The sequence below is a fragment of the Trichechus manatus genome, unplaced genomic scaffold (assembly GCF_000243295.1).
Source record: "Trichechus manatus latirostris isolate Lorelei unplaced genomic scaffold, TriManLat1.0 scaffold00015, whole genome shotgun sequence".
Lineage (NCBI taxonomy): Eukaryota > Metazoa > Chordata > Mammalia > Sirenia > Trichechidae > Trichechus > Trichechus manatus.
In genome coordinates, this window is record NW_004443951.1 from 21,552,453 (window position 1) to 21,564,752 (window position 12,300).

The window sequence follows — 12,300 nt, forward strand, 5'->3', positions numbered from 1 at the left end:
ATCTTTAAAGTGCTAGAAGAAAAAAATACCCTTCAAAAATGAAGGTGAAATAAAAACATCTGCAAATACACAAGAGCTGAGCGAATTTGTTTCAGGTAGACCTGCATTATAAGAAATGCTAAAAGAAGATCTAAAAGCTGATGGAGAATGATACCAGACAGAAGTCTAGATCTTCAGGAAGACATGAAGAGCAACAGAAATGGTTAATACTGGATAAATATAAAAGACCTTCCAAAAATGATCTCTAACACACACATGCATGTGTGTGTATAATATAGTGTGAAATTTATAGAATTTTATAAGTAAAAGATCAGTTAACACGACTATTATTCAAATTTACACACCAACCATTAAAGCCAAAGATAAAGAAATCAAAGATTTTTACCAACATTGGCAGTCTGAAATTGATCAAACATGCGATCAAGATGGTGGCTGGAATGCAAAAGTTGGAAACAAAGAAGAAGGATCAGTATTGGAAAATATGGCCTTGGTGATAGAAACAATGTCAGAGATCGCATGATAGAATTTTGCAAGACCAATGAATTATTCATTGCAAATATCTTTTTTCAACAACATAAATGGCGACTCTACATGTGGACCTTGCTGGATGGAATACACAGCAATCAAAATGACCACATCTGTGGAAAAAGATGATGGAGAAGGTCAATATCATCAGTCAGAACAAGGCCAGGGGCCGACTGTGGAACAGACCATCAATTGCTCATATGCAAGTTCAAGTTGTGACCTGGCTTAATGATCATATACGTACCCTTATATTAGAAAATCATATCTAACACCTTCCTAAAAACTTTGCATTTCTAACAGAGTTAATATCTGTCTTTTAATAAGAGAACAGGAGTTGTTGTTGCATGCCATAGAGTCAATTCCGACTCATAGCAGCCCTATAGAGCAGAGTAGAACTGCCCCATAGGGTTTCCAAGGAGTGGCTGGTAGATTCAAACTGCTGACCTTTTGGTTAGCAGCTGCAGCTCTCAACAACTGTGCCACCAGGGCTCCAATAACAGGAGTATGTATCTCTAAATACAGAAAAGAAACAGCCTGGAGCAGTGGAATGAGCATTGGATTTGGAATTAGAGAGACTAGATTCAAATCCTAGGTAAGCTTCTAATTAGCTGTGTGATCCTGAATAATAAACCCACTTTCCTTCTCTGAGTCTCAATTTTCATCTATAAAAATGGGAATAACAATAGTACCTACCTTGTAGGTTTGTTGTGTGGATTAAATAACATATATGAAGGGCCTAGTCTAGTGCCTGACATATCAGTTGCTTCTCAAAAATGATAGTTGAATACGATGTCATTGTATTTGGAAAGCTAGTGGTAGCTCAGAGGGGGAGAAAACAGCATTAATAGACACAAACAGAATAGTAAGATTGGAAGCTCCTTGAAAGCAGATATCTTCTTTATTTCTCTATCACTCATATACTTTGAATATAATTATTAGTGCCCTGCTTAGCAAAAGCTTATTGAATTGAAATGATCTTGTCAGACAAGAAGAACAAGAGAATTCTACCAAATTATAGCCCAAATGTTTCTGTAATGTTTGGTGACAGGCAAGAGATTAAGCCCTAGACTGACTAGCCTTTCTCTCCATTCCATCTTATGGTTTAATGGTGGAGAAAGCAAATGGCATTTATTGAGCGCTGACTGCATGCGAATCACTGAGTTAGGGCCTTAAGGTATACCATAATATATCATCATTATTTTATTTGGGGAAAATTGAATCTGAGAAGAGAGAAGTAACTTTCCCACTGTTACATGGTTGATATGTGGCAGAGCCATGATCTGAACTAGAATTTCTCTGTTGTCAGCTCCATTGCTGGTTCCATTGTACCATGCGGCACCTCTGACTCTTGCCTCACCTGGGCTATAGCAACAATCTCCTCACTGGTGTTCCTGTCTCCAGTATTTTTCTCACCAATCAGGCTGCAATATACTCGACGTCCTAAAACACTGCATTGTTCACCTCTACTTAATGGCAGATGACTTGTCTTTGGTAACATGGGTCCATATTTTTTGCTTTGGCATTTAACGGTGGAGAGAATCAGTTTGTTGTGTGACCGTAGGCAAATCATCTACTGTTGCAAACCAATCCAGCCAGTTTGTTCTTTTATTAATTATATTAATAAATATGTATTAATTATTGAGGGGGTAGGCAGATGTCAGCAGCCTCTGACAGTGAGAGAAGGGCCACATGTACCTCCCCTAACTCTTACTACCAAATGGTGTGTTATAATGAAAGCAAGTCTCAGACTGAAATCTGCCACATATTCAAATATTTATTAACATGCAGGCAAAAAAAGTCATACAACTTGTAAGCTCAATGAAGTTCCAGTTCTTGGTTCTTTTAGGCATTCTGCCAAGCACCTTGCAAGGAAAGTTTACTTTAGGTAAGCAAGGTAATATTCTAGCAGTAAGATTCAAATGGAGAGAAAACGACTGAATAGGTCCTAGCCCATAACATAACTCTGAAGAATATAGGTGCTGGGCTCATTAGATCCTTATATCTTGGTCATGCAAGGTTAGAGGTACCTGTACAATATTTCTAGCCAAATCACATATCTTTACACTGCTCATTTCACCCATAAAAAAAAATATTTAACATCTAACTAAGGAGTCCTGGTACCACAGTGGTAAAGCGCCCGGCTGCTAAACGAAAGGTCAGCAGTTCCAACCCACTAGCCTCTCCACAGCAAAAAGATGTGGCAGTTAGCTTCTGTAAAGATTACAGCCTTGGAAACTCTATGGGGCAGTTCTAGCCTGTCTTATAGAGTTGCTATGTGTCGAAATCAACTCAGTGGCAATGGGTTTAGTTTTGTTTTTTATTAACATCTCACTAAATATAACAGCCCTCTAGTGCTGATTGGGAGTCCCTGGGTGGCAAAAATGGTAAGCATTCAACTACTAACTGAAAGGTTGGCTGTTTGAGCCCACCCAAGGCACCTCAGAAGAAAGGCCTGGCAATCTGTTTCTAAAAGGTCACAGCCACGAAAACCCTATGGAGGGCAGTTCTACTCTGATACACATGGGGTCACCATGAGTTGGAATGCACTCAGTGGCAACTGGTACAACTAGTGCTGATTGATGACAAAGATAGTGGAAATTCTTGTAGTAGCTACGCCTAGAATGCAGACTATTGATTGGAATTTCTCAGATACTAAATAACCACTCTTAGAGTGTATACTTCTTATTAGGGTACTTCAAATGTTAAGCAAGGGCCTCTAAGTTTACAGTAAAATTAATTAACACACATATGTATCACATTTTCTAGTCTGAAATACCAAAAATAAATTATAGACAACCTAACACCTTTCCTCTCTAAGGTTCAGTTTGTTTATGTGAGGAGAATAAACTAATTTCTAAAGTTTCTTCTAGAGTTGACTTTCTATGCTTCTATGAATGGATTTTAATGCAGTTAGAAGGATCTGAGTTAGGCTAACAAAAAAACTTTTTGATAATTGGTAGAGGGTCATCAAACATGACAATTTCTTCTAGAATAGTCCCAGTATTTTCTTCAAAGGATTTCCTTTTCTAAAATAGCAGCTATCCCCTCTAGCTCTGAAACATACTTGTCACTCTCTAATCCCTTATCCTTTGTTTTTCTTCAAAGCAATTATCACTATCTGACATATTGGATATCTATTCACTTATTTGTTCATGGCTTGTCTTCTGCTACAAGAATGTAATCTCCATGAGAGTAGAAACTTTGTTTAAAACTTCATCTCCTGTGCCTGGCCTATGATGGGACCTTGTTTCAATGATCTATTGCAATATAACAAACTATCCTAAAATGTAGTGACTTAAAACAATAACCATTTATTTGTCCATGATTCTGTAATTTGGGCTGGACATAGTTGGATGGATCTTACCTGTGGTCACTCATTCATCTGGAGGCTCAATGGGGTTGGATGGTCCAAGATGGTCAACAGCATTTAGTATTGGCTTGGATGCTTGGTTCTCCTCCACGTGGCCCATCCAACAGGATAGCTTGGGTTTCTTAAATGGTGGCAGCAGTGTTCCAAGATAATTGAAGTGGAAGCTGCAAGACCCTTTAAGGCCTAGCCTCAGAAGTCACACAATGCTATTTTCACCACATTCTGTTAATCAGTGTAAATCATAAAGTCAGCCCAGATTCAAAGAGATGGAGAATTAGATTTCGCCTCTCGACGGAAGAAGCAGCAAAGTTGCATTGCAAAAGGTAGAGGGCACAGAGAGGTGTGATTATTCTAACAATTTACCCCAATAATAAAGTTTTATGGAATGAATGAATGAATGATTATATCAAGTCTAAAGTTCTGTTTCATATTAAAGCTCTACTATGATGCTACCTCCAGAGCACTTATCACAATCTGCTCTGTAATTTATTTGTGTTTGTTTTATCCTCAAAGAAGACACCTTGTCTTGTTCTCTCTATATACTCCATGTGCCTAGCAGAGATCCAGGCTCCAAATAGACACACTGTATCTTATCCCCTACCTTCGTTTACCTCTCTTGAACTCACTAGTTGAACCATTCTGTGCCTCCATGCCTTTTCCCATTCCATTTCCCCTGCCTAAAATACTATTCCTCTTCCTCTTGGCTATTTCAGTGCTTCTCACTGATGCTTGGCAACCTCAGCCCCAGTCACTAAATGCCAGTAAAAGCTCAGTCATTATGCTAACCTTGATAAATTCTCTGGCTGAATATCACTGGTAAAGCCATCCTTTGGGCTTGTATTAGTTATCTAGTGCTGCTATAACAGAAATACCACAAGTGGGTAGCTTTAACAAACAGAAATTTACTTCTCATAGTTTAGGAGGCTAGAAGTCTGAATTCAGGGTGCTGGCTCTAAAGGAAGGCTTTTTCTCCTTGTTGGCACTGGAGGAAGGTCCTTCTCTCTTTTCAGCTTCTGTTTCCTGGTTCCATGGAGATTTCACGTGGCATGGCATCTATCTTCCCCCCATCTGTGCTTGCTTACTTCCTTGCTGAATCTGCTCTTTTTATATCTCAATACAGATTGATTTAAGACACACCCTACATTAATACTGCCTTATTAATATAACAAAGAAAACTCATTCCCAAATGGAATTATAACCACAAGTACAGGGGTTAGGAATTACAACACATATTTTTGGAGGGCACAATTCAATCCATAACAGGACCTACAGTGGGCACAAAATATTGTTTTTTCTGTCCAGTACCACTTCCTGCCTTTGGAAGTGTTTTTTCTCTCACTCCAACTACATTGTGCTTGAAGGAGTTTCTATATTCTTATGTGATTCTGCCCTTCTAGGTACAGTTGAATTATGTGGCCTGTCTGAAGGGCTTCAGGCATTAGCCAACCAAGAAGCAACTAAATGTAACAGAAAGTGTTAGTGGACAAGACTCCATTTGTCCTTCTGTGGTAGGATCACCTTGCCCCAAACATACACATGTGGACAGAGTTTCTCTTGTCTGGTTGAAGCATATGTGACTGAGGTATAATTGGCCAGGTGCTGGAGATGCTAACGTCTAAATAAACACTACTAGAACTGCCAAGCCATTAAGTTTCTATAGGACTTCAGGGGAGGGAATGTAGCGAAAACACTTGGGTTTTCAGAAACTGAAGCAAAAAATCTGAGAAAAAATTGAATACAAGAGGGCAGAGAAATTTCTCTTATACATTTTCCTGAGTAGGTAGCCAGAAAGGGAAAAGGGAATTGAAGAGAAAATATGTGCATGGAATACAAAAAGCTGCTCCATTAATTAAGGTTTTGGGTGCTGCAAGGATTAAAAAAAAAAAATTGCTGTCAAGTTGATTCCAACTCATAGTGACCCTATAGGACAGAGTAGAACGGCCCCATAAGGTATCCAAAGCTGCAAATCTTCATAGACGCGGACTGCCACATCTTTCTCCCGAAGAACTGCTAGTGGGTTCCAACTGCCGAATTTAACCACTGCACCTCCAGGGCTCCTGCTGCAAGGACAGTAGTTTGGAAATGGAATGGAGAGATGGGCACAGGTCTGGGAAGCACCTCTTCAGTCACCACAGAAGCTAAGAGAGAGAGCTCCAATTTTGAACAATGGGCAGACAGGGGTGAGGTAGGAAGGGGAAACCTTTTGTTTTGCATATTAACCTGTGTCATGCTAAAGTGAGTCTGTATTCGGAATTAGAAATCTGTATTCTCAATTTTGGCGAATGGCACCATAATCCACTCATCACCAATCCAAAAACCTGGAAGTCACCCTGGCCTCCGCTCTGTCCCTTCTGTAATCATCCAATAAGTCCTGTCAATTTTACCTCTTCTTTCAATCCATTGTCTTCTCTCCATTGCCATACCACTGACCTAGTTCAAGTCCCCATAATCTCCCACTTAGACAACTGGTTCTGTTGCCTCCAGTCTAATCCCCTTCCAATCTATCCTTCATGCCGCTGCCAGAATAATCTTTCTCAAACATATACGTGGTCATGCCACTCTCCTTAACTGCCGCCCCAGCTGCCCAGTTCATACTGTCTAAAGATTAAACTCTAAGCACAGCATTCCAGGACTTTTGTTTCCTGTTTAACTTTCAGCTTTCGTTCTGGCCACTCCCCACACACACAACCTATGTTCTAGTCATACTGACCTACTTTTAATTCTCCAAACACAACATGCTTTATCAAGTCCCTACACATGCCTGGAATGCCTCCTCCTTCCTGTGCCAGCCTGGAGAACGCCAACTTCTCTTCAAAACGCAGCTAAGGAGTCACCTCTGCCTGGGGAAAGTTGCTCATGCCTCAGGGCCCCCACAGCTACTTGTACACATTTCCACTTTTGCACACTTTTGTTTGCTTGCCTATCTCCAACATGGAATGGGACCTGTCTGAGAACAAGACTACATTTTATTTATCTTTATATTCTCAATGTCTAGCACAGGCTTAAAATAGAAGAGGTGTTCAAGGTGTGTAGAATGAGTGGATGAATATGTAGTAGGTACTTTAGGTTTACCAGGAAACCCTGGTGTTGTAGTGGTTAAGAGCTACGGCTACTAACCAAAAGGTTGGCAGTTTGAACCCACCAGGTGCTCCTTGGAAACCCTATGGGTCAGTTCTCATAGGGTTGCTATTAGTTGGAGTTGGCAAATCAGCAATGGGTTTGGTTTGGTTTTTTTTTTTTTTTTTTAGGTTTACCAGAAACTGTGGCAAAGGAGCTTCTGCACACACAATAGCTGATAGTCTATGTGCTGTTTGCCTTGGGAAAAGGCCCTGGTCCTTGTCCTTTTTTTTTTTTTTTTTAGGCCATGGTATTTTAATCATTCATTCGACAATTATTTGCTAAACACCCACGATGTGTCAGGTCCTGTGCCATTTTTTAAAGGCTAGGGTATAGTACAGTAAGCAAGAGAAACAGCCCAGCCTTCCAGTAGGACACTCTCCAAGAGAAGCTTTATAACTCCATGCAATTACAGTGTGGAATTATTTTTAAAAGCCGGTGCTGAGAGGTGCGACCATTTCTTGCCACCAAAGGAAAGTTTAAGTAACTCCTTGAACAATCTTAAAACGACTAAAATTAAAAGGCTTTAGGATAGAGTGGCTACAGGCCGTAGACGGGTTGCCATGACCAAAACATGTCACATGGTGGCAGTGCTTCTCCAGAGATGAAGATTAAATACCCTCCTTTGATGGTTTTAGAGGTCTAGGGCTTTAGAGGGGTTAAGCGCTTGGCTGTTAACTGAAAGGTAGGTGGTTCGAACCTACCAGCTGCTCCACAGGAGAGAGATGTGGCAGTCTGGTTCTATAAAGATTACGGCCTTGGAAACACTATGGGGCAGTTCTGTTCTGTCCTCCAGAGTTGCTATGAGTCAGAATTGACTCGACAGCAATGGGTAGGACTTCAGAGAAGCAAGTAGTTCTCAAACCTTATTCCAGGGGAATAAACCCAAAACCAAACCTGTTGCCGTCAAGTTGATTCCAACTCATAGTGACCCTATGGGACAGTGTAGAACTGCCCCATAGAGTTTCCAAGGAGCACCTGGTGGATTCGAACTGCTGATCTTTTGGTTAGCAGCCGTAGCTCTTAACCACTACGCCAGCAGGGTTTCTTTTCCAGAGGAATAGCAACACTAAAAGTTTAACATGGAGGCTTTCTCAATTTTCAGAAAAGATGAAGTAAAAGATGTAATTCGGTTAATTTTCTCCCTCCAAACTTCCAGAAATTCAAGCCGGATTCAGAAGAGGACATGAAACCAGGGATATCATTACTGACGTCAGATGGATTCTGGAAAAAGCAGAGAATACCAGAAAGACGTGTACCTGTGTTTTATTGACTATGCATAGGCATTCGACTGTGTGGATTATAACAAATTATGGACAACAATGCAAAGAATGGGAATTCCAAAACAGTTAATTGTGCTCATGAGGAACCTGTACATAGATCAAGAGGCTGTTGTTCGAACAGAACAAGGGGATACTGCATGGTTTAAAGTCAGGAAAGGTGTGCGTCAGGGTTGTATCCTTTCACCATACTTATTCAATCTGTATGCTGAGCAAATAATCCAAGAAGCTGGACTATATGAAGAAGAACGGGATATCAGGATTGGAGGAAGACTAACAATCTGTGATATACAGATGACACCACGTTGCTTGCTGAAAGTGAAGAAAACTTGAAGCACTTGTTGATGAAGATCAAAGGCTACAGCTTTCAGTATGGATTACACCTCAACATAAAGAAAACCAAAATCCTCACAACTGGACCAATAAGCAACATCATGATAAACAGAGAAAAGATGGAAGTTGTCAAGGATTTCATTTTACTTGGATTCACAATCAACACCCACGGAAGCAGCAGTCAAGAAACCAAATTGACACATTGCGTTGGGCAAATCTGCTGCAAAAGACCTCTTTAAAGTGTTGAAAAGCAAAGATGTCACCCTGAAGACTAAGGTGTGCCTGACCCAAGCCATGGTGTTTTCAATAGCCTCATATGCATGCGAAAGCTGGACAATGAATAAGAAAGAATGAAGAAAAACTGACATCTTTGAACTGTGGTGTTGGCGAAGAATATTGAATATATCATGGACTGTCAGAAGAATGAGCAAATTTGTCTTGGAAGAAATACAGCGAGAACGCTCCTTAGAAGCAAGGATGGTGAGACTACGTCTCACATACTTTGGACATGTTATCAGGAGGAATCAGTCCCTGGAGAAGGACATCATGCTTGGTAAAGTGGAGGGTCAACGAAAAAGAGGAAGACCCTCCATGAGTTGGATTGACACAGTGGCTGCAACAATGAGCTCAAGTATAACAACGATTGTGAGGATGGATGGTGCAGGACAGGGCAATGTTTCTGTTGTATATAGGGTCACTATGAATCGGAACTGACTCAACTGCACCTAACAACAACAACAACAAACTTCGTTAAGCTTTTGGTATCTGCCTTTATTTGTCTGCCAGCAAGCAATGGGTAAATTCCATGTTTTATTTTTCCATGGACATGTAATCTCAGAATTGCTTTTTTTTTTTTGGTGAAAATATACGTAGGAAAACCTGCTCCCATTCCAGTTTCTAAAAATAATGATTAGTGACATTGGTTACATTCTTCACATTGTGTCAACACTCTCCTTATTTCTGTTCTAGTTGTTTCACTTTCATTTACTTAATCTCTCTGTCCTGCAATATTCTCATCTCTTCTTTAAAATAGCTGTTGAAGCAGGGATCACAACAGAGAGTCCTGGAGAGAGTGGGAGAAAAATGTAGAACAGAATTCAAATTCACGAAAAGAGACCAGACTTACTGGTCTGACAGAGACTGGAGGAACCCCCAAGACTATGTCCCCCTGGACACTTGGCTAACCCAGAACTGAAACCATTCCCAATGCTCACTTTTTAGACAAAGATTAAACAGGCCTATAAAACAAAAGGAAAACCTGATAGAGTAGTGTTTAAATGCTACGGATGCTAAACAAAAGGTTGGCAGTTAGAATCCACCAGGCGCCCCTTGGAAACTCTATGGGGCAGTTCTACTCTGTCCTATAGGGTTGCTATGAGTTGGAATCGACTCAACGGCAATGGGTATAATACAAAAAACAACACATGTGAGGAATGTGCTTCTTAGTTCAATCAAATATACGAGACCAAATGGGCAACTTCTATCCTAAAGCAAGATGAGAAGGCAGGAAAGGACAGGAACTCGACAAATGGACACGGGGAACTGGGGGTGGAAAGGGGAGTGTGCTGTCACATTGTGAGAATTGCAACCAATGTCACAAAACAATAAGTGTATAAATTTTTGAATGAGAAATTAACTTGAGCTGTAAACTTTCACCTAAAGCACAATCAAATTTAAAAAAAAAAAAGCTGTTGATCCTTTGGTCTTATATAAAAAATTTTTTTAAACACAATTCTCAAGGGTGACTGAGTTATCTAGTGCTGCTATAACAGTAATACCATAAGTGGGTGGCTTTAACAAACAGAAATTTATTTCTCACAGTTTAGGATGCTAGAAGTCTGAATTCAGGGCACTAGCTCTAGGGGAAGGCTTTCTCTCTCTGTCAGCTCTAGGGAATGTCCTTATTCCTGGGCACCTTGGTGATCTTCATGTGGCATGGAGTCTGTCTTCTCCCATCTCTCCTTTTCTGCTTGTTTATTTAATCTTTTATGTCTTAAAAGAGATTGACTTAAAACACCCCCTACACTAATACTGTGTCATTAACATAACAAAGAAAACCCATTCCCAAATGGGATTACAACCACTACAGGGGTTAGGATTTACAACATATTTTGGGGGGACACAATTCAATCCATAACAGTGACAATCTTTACTCTTTGGGCTTAACTGTTGCTTAGTTTAAAGGTGACTTCAGGGGGTAATTTCTATTCTAAGTTTGAAGAGCAACTCAGGGCCATAGTCTTGGGGATTTATCCAGCCTCAACAGATCCAGTAAGGCTGGATTCTTTAAGAATTTGAGGTTCTGTTCCACATTTTCCTCGTTTTTACCAAGATTCATCTATTGTGTTTCTGATCAGAACATTTAGAAGTGGTGGCTGGGCACAATCTAGTCCTTCGGTTTCAATGTGGAGGAGGCAGTGGTTCATGTAGACAATTAGTCCTGTAGTCCAGTTCTGTGTTGCAGTGAATTACTTACTATTGCCCTTCTAGTCATAGTCTTTGTAACTCCCACACAATGATTGGGTGGGACTATGCAATAAGGTGTATGGAACCTGTGATGTTTAAGGTTATATGTCAAGTTGGCTGGGCCATGATTTTCAGTGGTTTGGCATTTATGTAATGATGTAATTTGGCAGTTATGTAATGATGTAATCATCCTCCATTTTGTGATGTATTGTAAATCCTAGCCTCTGTGCCTGTGGTTATGGTCCCATTTAGGAGTGAGTTTTCTGTTATGTTAATGAGGCAGGATTGAGGTGGGATGTATCTTGAGTCACCACTTTACTAAAGGGTGTGACTCAAGTCACCACCCTTGCGCCAGTCACCACCCTTACCACCCTTATTCAAGTCATGCCCTTACTTGAATCATGCTTTTTATCTTACAAGAGAAAAAACGAGAGAGAAGCAAGCACAGGGGGAGGGACCTCAATGCCACCAAGAAGAAGAGATGGGAGTGGAGTGCATCCTTTGGACCCAGGGTTCCTGCACTGAGAACCTCCTAGAACCAGGAGACACTCAGAGGGAGCTGTAACACTGGAGAGATGGTGCAAGACGGCAAGAAGCAGTGGCAGAGAAATGGCGGCAGCAGGACCAGGAGACTGGCAAGCAGTAGCCAACCCACAGAGCAAGAGAGAGCTGAGTGCCTTTGGGCAGGAGGTTTCCTGGCGGAGTAGGGTGCTTCTGGGCACTTACCAGCCGAGTTAAAGAGCTTTGTTACACCTGATCAAGCAGGGCAGAGGCGGGGCCAAGGGGCCAAGGGACCGAGGCCAGAGAGAGGCCTCCCTGTGGACATGGCTTAGAAGAGGCTGTCCTGATCAAAGAACTGTATCCTGAGTTGTTTCTGATCCTGAATTTTAACCTGTTACTTCCCTAATAAACCTCATAATCATGAGTAACGTCTGTGAGTTCTGTGTGGCCATTACAACGAATTATCAAACCCAGCAGAGAAGTAGAGAGTGTCATGGGAGGGATGGCTAGTGTTAGAATCACTAAAAAGTTTGGAGAGAGGAGGTATGTCCTGACCTCTGCCTCATAGGAATCAGCCTTAGGCTGTTGATGCTGATGATTCTCTCTCCCCATCGTGTACTTAGACAAGGAGGTCTAATGCTGCTGGCAGGCCATTTTTTAAAAGTTCCTTCTCTGATTCTTTTTTTTTTTTTTTGATTGTACTTCAGG